The sequence below is a fragment of the Scleropages formosus genome, chromosome 22 (assembly GCF_900964775.1).
Source record: "Scleropages formosus chromosome 22, fSclFor1.1, whole genome shotgun sequence".
Taxonomy (NCBI): Eukaryota; Metazoa; Chordata; class Actinopteri; order Osteoglossiformes; family Osteoglossidae; genus Scleropages; species Scleropages formosus.
Window position 1 is genome coordinate 7,516,189 of NC_041827.1, and position 15,811 is coordinate 7,531,999.

A 15,811-nucleotide genomic window follows, 5' to 3' on the forward strand; every position below is an offset into this window, starting at 1 on the left:
CTTTATAGAAAATCTGATATGTACAATAATGATATAATTTCATAATAATAATAATAATAATAATAATAATAATACACGCTGCAAAATCTTTATTTTTTGACCTCATAAACATAACATTTTAGACCTTCTTTGAAAAATAAGAACAGCATGAAAACGAGAATGTGTGAGCTTGACAAAGGAGGAGCCGTGTCTCGGTAGGAAGGTGACAGGTGGATCAAATGGAATAAAGACAGCATCCAGAGGGAGGGGAGAGAGGTCAGACACTGCCCTCTGCCTGATGGAGAGAGACAGAGAGGAAGGGAGAGACTGATTCATTCATTTAGCCATCACTTTTTGGACTTGTTAGTTGGAAAAATGCAAGCAAAGTGACACGGAGGTACAGCAGAAACCCTCACAGACCTGTCCCTAAAATCACATCTACCAACAGATGTAAGGATGAGTATTTTCTTTCTTACTGAATGTAACCCTTGAAGTCTCTGTGTTTCCTCAGCCTTTCTTTAATTTTACTCTTAACACTCATTGCTTATGTGAAAAAAAATCTCCCAGCAAGACAAAAAGAGTCAGAATACTGTATACAGTACTTATTTAAGGGCTCTCAAGGTTTTTACTCTTTGCATTGACGTTTCCCATTTTATCCCATTCAAATATAAATAAATACTCAGTGTAGATAATTGTAGTGCTTAACTAGAGGCTCCGCTTACATAACAAACATAATTCATTCTTGAAAAATCTGTCAGTAAGGTGAATTCATGTTTTTAAAAATCTTCCAAGAAAATCTCATTCAAAACCATGTCCAGAATATCAGATTGCTCTGGACACCTTTAAATCCAAACTGAAGATCTATATGCTCCAATTTGCTAGTACAGAACACATTTGTCTGCTTCTCTTTTCCGATTCCCTTTTCTGCTTTCCCGCTCATCAATTATCCATTATTTTCTCTTTTTGTTTCGTGGTTTGATTTTTTTGGCAGTTGGCGACATAGTAGACAGCATTAGTGCTCACAATTCTTAGCTTACTGTGTGTTTTTAAAATGCTGAAATTTATTGTAAATCTCTTTCCTTAAGACTTCTCTTCTACTTTAAAGCACTTTGGAAAGACCATTTTCAATGAGCTATGTAAAAATTAAGATTCTTCTTCTTCTTCTTCTTATTATTATTATTATTATTAACAGGAGTGTGACACAGTGGGTGTAGTTACTCACAGAGCCTGAATTGTGTGATTGGGCATCGGTTTGATCTCTTTTCCGTTGGTGTGATGTTGTGTTCATTTGGGTGTCCTCCAGCTGCTTTGGCTTTCTCACACACACTGAGGCCGCTTGTCCTGTGCGGGGTCGCGGGGAGCTGGAGCCTAACCTGGCAACACAGGGCACGAGGGACACACCCAGGATGGGACGCCAGTCCTTCACAAGGCACCCCAAGCTGGACTCGAACCCCAGACCCATCAGAGAGCAAGACATGCTCAAACCCACTCTACCACTGCGCCCCCCCCAACCAAAAGACATGTTTTTTTTTTTGGTAGACTGTTGACTCTACTTTTTCTATAGTGAGGTACCATCTGTGTTTGCGAAGAAATGGACTGACATCCCATCCAAGGTGTTCCCTGCCACCCTAGCACCATGTGCTTCCCCTTCTCTGCCGAGTTAATTGTAAAGCGCCATTTGAAACAAAAGAACAGAAACTGAAATGACACAGTCATTTGTGATGATATTGCTTTTCAAGAGAATTTGATGGATTTTTTAATTTCAAATTTTCAAAGGATAAGTAAGGCTATCCTTCAGCTTCGTTTAGCACTTTTTGCTTTACGACTCTATTGTGATGGAATAGTAGGCTTTACATTAAATATAATAATATATGATGTGACAAAAGTTAGAAGATTTCAAAGACTGGCTTTTCAATGAACCATCCTTATGAGATGAGACAGATCTAAGAGACAATTAAGGTGTGCAGGAAATGCCTCACCATGGGTGAAGGAAGGTTGCACGCCTTGTGTGGTACTCAGTGTCACCAAGGCTTGTGCGCTGAATTTAAATTTCCATTCTAGTGAGACCATTTTTGGAAGTGTCAGTGGATCGTTTGTTATGTAAATTTCAGGCTACATATTACATGTGCTCCTAGGTCTGAATTCTCCTAATATGAGCATTTGTAATGTGAGGGAAGCCTGTATCTTGTTTTTAATAATTCCATGTACAAACAAAAGTTTTTTTGCAGAATCATTATGCTGCCTATTTATTGACATAATTAATTTATCTCAGGGAACAGAGGTTTAACGTCAAATGAAAAATGCATTAAACTGATGTTTAGCTTTGACTCTTGAATGTGACTGAACTGCCCAACCTTTCTGACGGAGAAAACACCCGTGGCGTAAACGCGACCATATGCATAGTGCTCTCCCTTCACTGTCCCCCCACCATTTATGCTAGAGTCACAAACAAGAGCAATACACATCACGTGAATTCTATCATAGCGTTGTGTTATATCTCAGAAACATTTTCCAATTTTTTGAACAGATCAACTTTGAAAACTAGTGAGATTATAGTACATAGTCCGATTCTGATCTCACTGCTTCTGCATATGATCAAATTACCATAGGTTCACTCACTTATGTAGAACAGAATTACAAAACTTTACTCCACTACTTAGTGTACTTTAGGTTTTGATCAACTAAAATTCCAGTGTTGTACCAATCTTGTGTGCCTCAAACACCCAGCATAAATCATTTCTGTTTCTATCGATTAACTTGTTTCTCTTGCTATTGATTATCACAGTTACGCTTAAGAAATTTCTATGTTTATCTTACGAGGATCATACAGAAAAATGCAAAACTGACATTTTTTACCCTAAATGATATATGGTATAAAATCACAGAGCTCAGACAGAGTGGTTTACAAACTGGCCCCTAAGCTGAACCACATTCATACCATAATGAAAGTGAACTCAAACAGTCAGCTAATGAAGAAGCCCAGCCTTGATAAATCCAAGTGAGTGGGCTGCATCTGGAGTAGAACAGACATGCGGGAAGGACGGGGTCCCCAAGGACCAGTTTTGGGAGCACTGCTAAAGCCCACAGTCACCGGGGCTTGTTTTTTTTCCATGTTCAGTGCTTTTCCTCTTGTGCATCCCCGACCCCTTCCCCCAGCACACACACACACACACTCTTTGCGACAGAGGTTAGAGGAGTGTTTGCTAGTCAAACAAAAACCACCTCACAACTGTCTCTGTTCAATGCAAAAATTACAGATGTATAGACAGACAGAGGTAGAAAGAAAGGGAGGGAACGAGCGAGGGAAAGAGAAGGAGAGATGCACCATTTAGAGCTCTCATTTATGGACACATCAAGTGACATTTATGAAAAATGAACGTGCGTACCTTGCAAGGACATGGATAGATACCAAAATGGACACTTTTTCATGCACAGTGCACATGTAAACTGATTAACTGAAATAGATGGACATGTGTTATAAAAGCCTTATTAATCACCATACACAGATATGTAAATGAATCAAAATCAATCGACATTTGGTGTGCATGGATGCATAAACAAATCATTACATATTCACTTGTCTCACATCAGTTACAATCTGAAGAAAATGCAATAAGTGTTCTAGTGGTGTATAGAGTGTTATACACTGGAATGGCAATTTTTTTTTTTTTTTTTTGCAATATGACCAGAACTGAGGTTTTCAGTTACCTGCTCAGAAACCGCCAGGGCTCCAGAGGTATCTAAAGATGGCCTCAGAATAGTAAGTGCACAAGAGCAGTGAGTAAGACAAGTATACATATCACTGAAATCCTGTGGTCTTCTAAACATTGCAAATTTATTAGACGTGCTTGTTTATATTACGTGTGCAGAAAAATGACTTAACTGTTAAGTATCTGTGGAAATTAGCGTTGTCTCCAAGAAAGTAATCATTTTCAGACTTAATTATTTCGTGGGAAATGGTTGGCACATTACAAAATATCAGACATGACATTTGCAAGAGCAAGAGGTACTGTCATGTACATACTGTATATTGACAGTGAATAATTTCCATTGTCGCCCTGCCACAACTGCAATATGGAAATGTTGAGACATCTGCATACTTCAGAATGGCATTTCAGAATTATTCCTTGAATCTTCTATACTTTCCAGACAGAGGACTGGATTGACATAAATGCAAGATGTTGTTGCTCTTTGCTGGACTTTCTTAGAGGGTGACTTTGTTTGTATGTATGTCAGATTTAAGGCATCCCAATTAAATTGTCTTCTGGCGTTTGGAAGAAAGAGTCCTTGTCTGGGGGAATGATGCAGTGTTTCAGACACCGTGCTTTGAGGGGGAGGACTTGATCCCACATTCCCAACTTCTACCCACTGATGTCATGGTTTTGGTCTCCAGTTTCTCTTGCTTTCCCTTCCACCTCAGGATTTTTGTGCTCGCAACCACTTTTAAAATGTGTCTTAAATAACTTTTACTGGAGAAAATGGAAAAGAAAATCCCGCCTGCCAATTTTTTTTTGATAGGACACTGATGATCCGATTTTCTTGCGTATCCTTTCCGTGAACCTGGGAGGCCACATTTGTGTTCTTCTCTGAGCATTTTTACTTCTTTCCTCTGCTGTTCATTTGCCTCCTCCTGTGTGTAAATTAAACAGAATGCTGCTCCTCTTTTGCCTAAAACAAGACTTGATTTTCTGAAGATTTGATGATCTGGAATTAGGCACAGTAAATAAGATGTAATGGGGGTGAACGGGAAGGGACTGGGGTTTTGGGGGCTATTTGCTGTCATCACTTTCGGAAGGCCTTGACCCACAGAGAGGAGTGGAGCTGAGCTGCTAAATTATTCAGCCTGTGTGTCTGCCGGTGTTCTCCAGAGAGGGCAGAGCTGTGATTGCTTGGAGCCGACTGACTGACATTTGCACATGAAAATCCACTTGCGATCCCCCAAAACACCAGCACTGTTTAACAGAAACAGTGGAGGGAAGTTTACAGACCTCGGGGAAGGGAAGCATAGCAAGCGGAGGGCTGGGCTGCCATGGTAATGACAGAGTGCTTGTTTTTGCTGTGACATACAAAGCGATAGACAAACCTGATCTGGGTCCATGATTAGTCATTTATTATCTTTTCAATGCAATGAATGAATGTGTACAATTAAACATTGTAGTACCTGCTTTGCTTTATGTAGATTCACGATAACAAGCTTGTTATTTAATAATTATTTTTCTCCAATGAGTCACACTTCAGTGAATTAATTTTTTTTTTTTTTTTTTTGCAAACATGCTATTGTGAGGTAATTCCACAGAATAAACCAATCATTATTGAGTGGGGGCAAGCTGACACTTCAAGTCCCACTCCAACTACCCCTGTAGTACCCTTGAGCTAGGTACTTAATTTGAATTGCTCCCACAGAAAATACCCCTCTGCATAATAGGGTGAGAAATTAGTAGTTTGCTTTGGACCATTATAAAAATAAAAATACCCATGTGTACATGTGTACAATACAATGACAAGAAATCTGAAAACAAAATAGTAAAAACAAAGGGGCACATGTCAGCCTTAGTGTAAGACAATATGAATTAATCACAGAATGACTACCACACAGGGCAGTCGGTAAAAAACTGAATACAGATCATAATTTTTTCTTTTACTCTCTTATTTACAGGTTGTGTAACTACAGTAACATCCTATTTGTTGAGTCATCTCTATAGAGGCAAGCACCTTTGAAGCCCGTGATCCATTATGTTGCAGTTCGTCACAGACTGACGTTTTACTTTTACCTTCTAAGTGTGATCAGCCGATAAACACCTTCAGTTGTGAAGTAAAATACTTTCCTCCATATTCACTGTAATGTTAAAAATTCAGTTTTTTACTCCAAGGATTCTCACCTACCTGTTTTTCTGATCATAGGCAACACCCTGCAGGTTACTTAGTAGGTCAAACATGTAAAACCAGATATTTTTTAAAACTAGATTTAGTCTAAGGCTCAAATAAGGGCTTGAATGTGAATTCATGCCTTAAGTACACTCTAGCAGTGTGCTGTGCTTGACCCAGTCCTGGAGCTGGGCCGTGACTGTGAAGTGGGATCTGCCACAGTGGGCTGTTTTCACCCCACAGCATGCTAAGTGACGGCACAGGACCCCGAGTCCGCCGTGACCGCTCCTTGTTCTAACATTTTCACGAGAAAGACTGGTCCTGATTTTCAGAATGCCTGAAAAAGGAGAAGTGACCTTTATCTCCTCGTCTCCACCTCGATCTCTCCGTCTCTCTCCCGCTCTCTCTCCCTACTTCTCTCTCATATATTGAATTTTTTTCTTAAGAATGCAGAAAGGTAGGAAACTGCATCTGGTGAGACAAGAGTCCTAATTAAAGTTCACAGTGGGGGAGGGGGACATGGCGCTGTCTGGTACATAGTGTACAAGCGGGATTTGCTGGACACTTTCGATCAATGAGCTAATGAACTATGCATCATCACTCGCTACTTGCCACCTTTTGTCACACCCATATACACAAACGCAGTCATACAAGCATCGGAAGTATTCCCCTAAAGTACAGCTAGGTCCTGTCCGAATCATCTTACCTTGTCTGGACTCTTAATAAACAAGCTGGGAAATGAGTATAATTGTCCTATAATTTTCTTATTTCTTTCAAAACAGGAATTGTCAGAGAATTTGTTACAGGATAAAATCGGTTTCTATTCTACACAATAAAAGTACACTATAGATTTTTAGTAGTTTGTTCTGCAGGTTGAATATATTAACCCCTTTTATGCTTTAACTGTCTATTCTCTTTGAATCCATGGTTGTAACAAACATGTTCAGCAATGAATTCTTGCAGTCAATTATTGGAGCAAAGTCACTCAGATGAACAGACTAAAAACTTACATTGTAAACTACTACCATTTACTACTAGTCAGACTATTTTTACGTTATATATAAAAGCATGACATGGACAAAAATGCTAATAAATATAAGCACAAAGGTTTTTTTTTTTCTGAAGAGCTTGATTTGTTTTTTAAATACCTCAGTTTACGAATAGCTTGACCATAGAACTATTAGACCACCCCCACACACAGAAACATCATGTACATCACAAATAAAGTAGTTAAAGCACCAAAAAAATCCACAGTTTCTGTGAATGGTGCTCACGGCACCCTGCCAGCATCCCGTCACCTCCTACCTTGAGCCGCAGATTTCGCAATGGGGGCTTAGCAATCGTGTCCAACAGCAAGTGCAAACCCTTCAGAGGACTTCAAGTCTAAAATCAAAGCACACCAACTATTCTCCTACAGCCACTATCATGGCCTAATACTTCAATCTATCGCATTCTCATTGGATCAAAAAACTCCAGGGTATGGAGCAATTCAAGGAATGAAATCCATGGCATTTAGTTTTCACGTCTTATTTTTATAGCCAGGATCCTGTGAATACAGTACTAAGATTTGTATCTCTAATAAAGACTTTAATAGAACTCATCATACGCGTCTTCACATATTGTGGGTTTTACATACACAATTTTACTCAAGCTGTGGAAAGGTATTAGAATGTGAATTAATTAATTCAGGGGAGCAGAAAGAGGAAAGAGCAAACAACAAAGCCAAATGAATAAAGTGAAAACAGAGACAAACTGTACTCACAGCACAAGCTTTAGTAAACCTGCATTCAGTAAATAAAAGTAAAATGAACGGCAGAAGTAAATCTTTTTCAGTATATGGTATAGCTAATTTATTCAGAAAAGTATACCAAATGCCTAAACTTCTTCTTTCCTAATAGTGAATAATACAACTACGCCAACAACTCATCCAGTAACAAATACACACATGCTGGCTGAAGCCTCTTGTCCTAAGGGGGGGGGGGGGGCGGGGGGTGCAGCAAGCCGGAGCCTAACCCAGCAACACAGGGCGCAAGGCTGGAGGGGAAGGGGATGCACCCAGGACGGGACGCCAGTCCGTTGCAGGGCACCTCAACCGGGACTCGAACCCCCGACCCACCACAGAGCAGGACCCAGCCAAGCCACTGCACCACCACACACACCCAGTCACAAATAGAAATTTTTTAAATGGATATAAGAGGTAGCACCATGGGTACCACTGGCTTCCAACACCTGCGCTATAGGTTTGGCTGTAGAACCAAATCTGGCTCAGTCTGTGAATAATTTCTATGTTCCCCTTATGTTAGCATGGATTTCCTCTAGGTGCTCCAGTTTCTGCACACAGTCCAAAGATATGTTTCCACTCAGTCTTTCTAAATCGCCTGTATTATGGGTGAATGTGTGCGTAGTTACCCTGCGACAAACTTGCTTACCAGGGTCTACTCTACTTCATGCCCTATGCCTCAGAGATAGGCTCCGGACCACCGCAACCCTGTCATAGGATAAAAGCAGTTACTGATAGTGAGTGATTTCACCTGGTATTTCAGTTGTTTTAGGCAGTAAAGATGGCTCTTCAGCTACCTGTACTGGAGAAGAAGTTATTGATAATTGATGGAATGGGTACATATTTTAGGAACAATAAATAATGACTATTTAGAAGAAAATACTGATAATGCCAGAAATGCCTTAACGTGGTTGACTCATTGAAATCTGAATGAAATCGAAGTCTGAGAGTGTGCAGGAGAGAAAGAGACATCTCCCTCAGTATGTTTGACCCCATCTCTGAGGCAAGGAGGAAAAAAAAGGGATGGGTGGATAGAAGGATAGAGAGGGGTGGAAAAGAGGGAATAATGCTGGGCAGATGACAAATTGTGATTAATAAATGTGGTCCGGGGCGACCATGTGGAGCTGGGGTTATTAATAGAGAGAATTACAGTGGCCGTGCAGCTCAATCTGCGCCCTGTCACTCTGCATCAAGCCCCATAATCAGAGTTTATTGCAATAGCGCCACACTGAAGGAAGCTACGCAGACAGTCCCGCTCCCAAGTACCAAATAACAGACCCTTGGTGTATTGCAGTATAAAAACACAGCAGAGCTGAAGTTTGATGATCCCACACAATCATGCCACTCTGACCACCCACATCTCAATATGGTAAAATGTAAATTTATGGAAATTGTGTTGTCACCATGTAGTAAATCAACATTATTGATGGGATTTTCATACAGTTCTGTCATTTTATGTCCAAGGATTGTCCTGGACATATTTACAGTGAGGCTGGGTGAAGTAAGGCCCTGATATCTTTTTTCTAGGGCTACACAACATGATGAAGAGGTGTTATAGAATGAGACTCTGGACTCATTCATTTTAATATGAGACCCTGGCATTATTAGAGTTCCTTTTCCACAAAAAAACCCAATGAAAACAAGGTGAACGTTTAACAAAGCCACATGCTGCACTCAAAATCAACAGCACTCTTAATAGAAAAAATTAGACAGAATTTTACATTGAAGACTATAACTGAAATATACTGTAAGACAGTACATTCTTAGTGAAATCTGTCTGAGACAGTCACTGTGTGTAGTTGTGTTTGTATTTGTGTTTGTATTCAGAAGCTGATCTTGTGTTTCACAGGATATGAATATGCAGTTACTATACAAAGTATTGAATTTATTTTTTTCATTTTCATACAACCAATGAAATCCAGCTGAATTATTGTGACAATATGATCTCAGTAAAAATAACTGCTTTACATATGCAATATTTTTTAAGAACAAATAAAAAAATGTTAAATAAGAAAGCTTCAAAAATATTAGAAAATCATAGTACAATTTATACTGTCAAATATAAAATTCATTACTTATGAGAAATTGTGCTGAGATAGTGTATATGATCAACATTTTAGGGACCCCATTAGCACAATGTAGTATCTGTAGAATAATCTATATAATTTACATTTGTTTTTAACAGCTACAGAACTGATCTATTCCAAAAAAAATTATTGCACTGAAATATGCAGTGAATGTTTTCTTAAAAACTGAGAAAATTCATAAGGAGCATTTGTGTGAAACCAGCTAAATTGCAGTACTACAATTTTGGCTAGAGACAGAAAACAGCAGAATTAAGACATTTTAGGGCATTTTGTGATACTCATAGATGCTATTTATACAAATTCAACTCCTTGCTGAAAAACGCATCTTAAAAACCAGCCTGAAAAAAATGTGATCTCTGCTTCACTGATCATCTGTCTCTCTACAGCCCCTACTGTAATCTTGAATACCCTTCATTCCCCTCCACCTTGCCATTTTGCCGCTTCATTTTTTCCGCAGTGCCAAAAACAGATCGACAAAAACTCAGTCAGTGTCTGACACCATGTTTTTACTGTACAACTCTTTTGCTCCTAGTCCTCAGTGGCATGGGGGGAGTCAGGTCATGTTTCTCTGTTACTGGTAATTTAGCCTGGGGATATTTCTCGTCCCTAGCCGTCCCTGGCTCACTCCCGCCTGATAAAGCTGTGACCTTCCACGGAGCACAGCTTGCCTCCTGCCCACCTTGTAATAACCCTCTTCATCCTTATTGGCCTTCAGATTGGTTCACACACGACCTCTCAGTTAGCACTCAACTCCGTGCAGTCTCACATCTGTCTTTCTCCTCCAGGTCTGTCACTTGAACTCCTGTATTTTATTCCAAGTCAGTTTAAAAGACTCTCATCATTTCACTTTTCAGACAGTTTTCAAACAAACACACTCGAAACACTTTGTGTTAAAAAACATGAGAAAGTGGTCACACAAACTGAGCAAATTACCCACAGTGATTGAAATTACTTCGGACATCTTTGACCAGTTCTTTGGACACAATACAATAACATCCACTTTAGGTGACATTCCCCATTACATTAATGGGACAGGACAGATAAATAAATGTGTGGTTTGCATAAATACTTGAGTGTAGGAGGCCGATCAGCAACCCACCTACATTACTCCCAGTCACTTTTCATCAGACAGATGTCCTTTATATGGGTCTGAAGGCATTGACCACAATGACCCTTTTTTTGTCACATGTGTCCCTGTGGTGGAACTCCACCCACTCAAAAACCTTAATTTTGCTCTCCAACCAACCATACTCACACTGTGTCAAGAGGTACCCCAAACCACACCTTCCTCTCCCACACTAACAGCTACACCTGGGTGAAGGCTTTTTAAGGAGAAGCAATCTAGAGGTGCAGCTATTTAGGCCTAAATCCAACCTATGTTGACAGAGGACAATTTAAAGCAAAACAGAAGCTGTCTAGTTTTAAAAAAAACATCAACATCAACAACACAAAAAATATTATTTTTAATTATGATTAAGACTTCATAACTGATGCTTTTTCCTGCACACTTCTGTCTTTGCATGGATAAAGAAAGAATATGCCTGACATCAACCCTGAAAAGTAATGTTTTACATCTTGCTTAGCACAATTCATGAAACAGATGAGCAACAGAATTGTGAAAACCTGACATCAGTGCCAATAAACTGGGAGGTGTGGAAGACCATTAACCATCTAAAATGGCTGAGCGATGCTGCAAAGCTCACAGCTTTGCAAAACACATCAATACGTGATCAAACAGAGGAAGCGCAACTGGCCACTGCAAATGGAGATGCCAACACAGATGGACTGGGAGAGGCATAAAGAGAAAGAAGTCCAGTGCAGAGAGATGAATGCCTATTTCAATATTAATCAGCTCAGTAATATTTTAACAGGCACTAAAAATCCAATTTTCTGTAAATTGTCTCTGACTTGGGGCAACGATAGACCCTCCTAAGCAGTCACACGACTGGGGACCATGGAACTGTATATCATGTTTATGGTTGAGCTTCAATGGCTCTGCGAGGGAGTGATAAAACATTTAAAACATTTATATGCCAAATAAAACTTACAAACTCTATAAACATTCCTAAATGATATTGTCTAGTCACACCATATATACCCATATTTCTCCCAGTTACTAAATTTATTTGTTCTAATTTTATGCTTGGATGATATCTCAACCCTACCCTCTCCTCAATAGTAGAGGTACAGAGAATTGGGGGTCAGTAAATGAAGATATCCAGAAATATTTATTCCCACAATTCCCACCTTGCCCATTAAACTTTAAATATGCTCATAAGCAATTAAATATGCTGGTGAGGGAGATTATATATCTCGGTTTTTTCTCGTAATATAAGCTGTGCTTCAACACACACACACACACACACACACACACACACACACACACACACACAAGACAAATGTGATTTGCTGGTGTATTCATCTTATAACTGCACATACAATCAATATTTTTATTAATAAGAGTATACTGCAATTATGTGAAACTGATATTGCAAGTAGAATGCTCAACTGAGATAAACATTTTGCTTCAGTCTCTCCCAAATCACAGCATTTTTCTCACATTTGAAAATATTTATGAATAAGAGCATGGAATTCTTTTGGAAATATTCAGATGCAAAGAGAATATTATGCAATATATGTCTGTTTATGTATGAACATAGACAGACATCAAAATACAATTTTTTTACATCTCGAAACCGCTGAAATTCATGCATAGAAAATCTGTATGCAGACATCGTGAAAAAGGGTGTGAGAAGAAGTTAAAATGCATAAGAGGGATAAAACATGGTAAAATAAATGTGTAAGGACTGCGTGGGATGGAAAACATGGTAAGCAAGAGTAGCTGCAAGCAAAAGAAAGAGGGGGAGAGAAAGAGAGGGGAGGGAGGGCAGGGTTGTCAGTAGCAATGTGTCTTTCACTGCTAATGAGGTCTGAAAGCTGGAGAAACAGAGACACTGACACACAGACAGCAACCTAGAGACATTTGCTGTTTTCTCTTCCACCTCCACCTCACAGATATTTTATTTCTCCTTTCTCCCATCTACTTTGAAAAAAAAAAAACTTTCTCAAATTCTCCTATGCTAACTTTTCTAAGCGTATAATGCACAATACAGCATTTGCAATGACGTCATGGTAATATCAGAAAAATCGTGTTTTTTCTGGGGGGGCATTTATTAAACTTGAGCTCTCAAAACGGAAATGGAAAGAAGAGGGGGTGAACAAGGTTGCCGCGTTTCAACAGGTCTCCATGAGTGCCGCATCAGCTCGGGTCCATTGCTGTGTGTTGATCCAGACTTTCTTTAATTCTCCAGTGCACGCACAGTTCAGGGAGTCTCGGGGGAAAACTCGGACAAAAAATGTACTTTTCTCTTATAACAGACCTCCTCTGGATTTCTTATTGACTCTCTTTTTGTAAAGGAATCAAACACTGTCAGTTTGGAAACCTCTACAGGGCCAGCTTGAGAGAATAAAATTGTGGTCAATGTCTTCACACACAAAGCATTCTTTAAGACAAGAAACAGTATTATTAAAAGCCACTTTTGCATTTAAGCGAAATTTACTTGCAGATAAACAGAGGAATTGCGGAGGAATCACATTAATTACCTCAAAATTACTAGAGAAAGGGGACCCAAAACATATGTTGAGGATAAAGTTAAGTGAGGTTAATCAGGAATTCTGTTTACTTATACATTTTAAACTGACAAAATTGACAAGATTTAAGAAAAAAACATAAATTTGGTTATTGCATGAATGGCATTAAGCATTTGCTGGGGTGAAAAAGAATACACCAGTTGCCTAATTAGATGCTGGTGACTAGCTGTTGTACAATATGAGAGGGATGATCAAAAAACAGGGAGATAAACTAGATGCAGTCAAACTCTGCAGGTTAATGTATCTTCCAGCCAGGAAGCTGGTTTACTTAAAATATTTTCAGCATGGCAGTATGATGGTGTTTTTCTTTCTCTGAGATTAATAATACAAATGTCCTAAAAACTCTCCCGTCTTTGACTCCTCTTTCCGCCAACCAGCGCGTTCCTTCCTGTTTTACACTAGGCTGGCACTAACTTAGCACGATCTAAAGATCATTTTCGCTTTGAATTGAATTGCTCTTAGAACAGACTTTAACTATGTTCATCCGTAAGCAATTTAAGGAGATGGCAAAACATATGCCGTATATACTGTATACGTTAAGACTTCAAAAGACTTTATTCGTTCATAAAAGAGCCCTCCGAGTGCGCGAGGGAGTGACGGTTGGCGAGAGGGAGGGGCGCGCGGGGAGCTCGCGGAGAAGGAGCGCGAGCGCGTATCTCACAAGTGTCGGAAGAGTCTGAAAACTGTTGCGCGCAGGCGAAGGACTTGAGCAACGGAGAGAAAAAATTGAGACGAAATACAACGCTGAAACCCCGATTTCATTCATACGTTTTTATCTGTTTGACGCGGCTACTACTAATCTTTCGAGGAGCTCGTTTTTGCAAAGTCATTATTATTGTTAGTCGTTATTACAACTTATTAGTCGTAAAACAACTATGAACTGAACTAATATTCATTTATTACATGCTTTTTTTTCCTGTAGATTAAAATTAAGAAAGTCGCATACTTTGAAAAGGAAGCAAAATACTGAGAGCAGTTTTTTGTCAGTTAAAGGGGCTGTTGATTTGGTCAGAATAATGTGAAGGAGCAGCCCAATCTCCTGCCGCGGAGAGTTGAAGTGGGGGGGGGGGGGTGTGAAGAGAGCCGAACTGCATCCACCGCTTCCTCAGCCAGCCTCACTACTGTATTAAAACCTGTGCACCTGAGTATCATCAACGGCCGTCTTCACGTCGTATAGCGGGCCGGGAATCGCTGTACAACCACATGTTCCTCCGCCAGAATCCAGAGGGAGAAACGGTAGGAGAAGTGTCGTGAACCTTGAAAATGTGTGTTCTTTTTCTGCGCCCTCCTCTCTGTCATGTCTCTGCTTAATTACACTACACATGTGCTCAAGTGCATTGATTTAAAACAGCTTAGTTTACTGGTTTTATTACACATCGGATCCGCTTAAGGAGTGTGCGCTCCCCTCAGGGGTCTGTCAGTTAGTCAGTAATTATTTCATACACTTGCGGGCACGCGCCGTTAATAGTATTACCCAGCCTCCTATTAGCGGACAGGACAAACAAATTATTATGCAACCACAATATATATAAAACTACTTCTCCATCATTTTATACAAAACATGACATCATGATCCTGGAGTGTTTTTCACCATTTGCTCTGATGGACCGCAACGTTGAGTCTCATCACTAGTCAAACGAGTCAGTTGTATTTTATATTTCTTTAGTCTTTTGACATAACTTGTGATTTTATGGATTATGACTATATCAGAAAAAAAACAAAAAATACATCAGTAATAATAAAACTCGTAAGATCATAGATGATACGAAGTATTATACTTTTATTTGTGTATTTGACAGTAATAAAATTTGTGTATGCTGCTTACTTTAGCTACTACTAAGAATACTGTTTTGTTTAACTTTTAAAGCTTTGTCTTAAAAGATATATATTATATACATTAAATAGTAAATATTTTCCATCAACAATATTATTTAATATACATAATAAACAGATTGAGTCAGAAAGCTGACACATTGCCTTTTCAGTCTGATATTTCTTAGAAATTAGAAAAATTACCATTCCAGTATGTCTTACATGATCAAAATGCCAATATTGAGTCTCAAAAATTATACTAAAAAAATCTAGATTCATGTATCATACATTTATACAAACATGTCATATTAAATATTTTTCTCTTTTATTCCCTCCAGTAAAGTAAATGTAAATATCTTCAGTGTATGTCATAAAAGATGCCAAAAACTCTTAAGTGTGTATCAGACCAGCCATTTCTGATCTGAGGATATACAAGTCATACATACTAAATGCGATTTAATTTGACGATATTTTTCCCATTCTTCAAAATATACCCCCTGGAAAAAAGTGTAAGCTTCCACAGGAAGAGAGGCACACAGGATTAAAGAGGATAAGAACAACAAAAAGAAAAAAGCAAGAAAAAACAGAGATTTTGCAAGATTGGAAAATTAAACTCTCCCCTCATTCATTCTTGGAG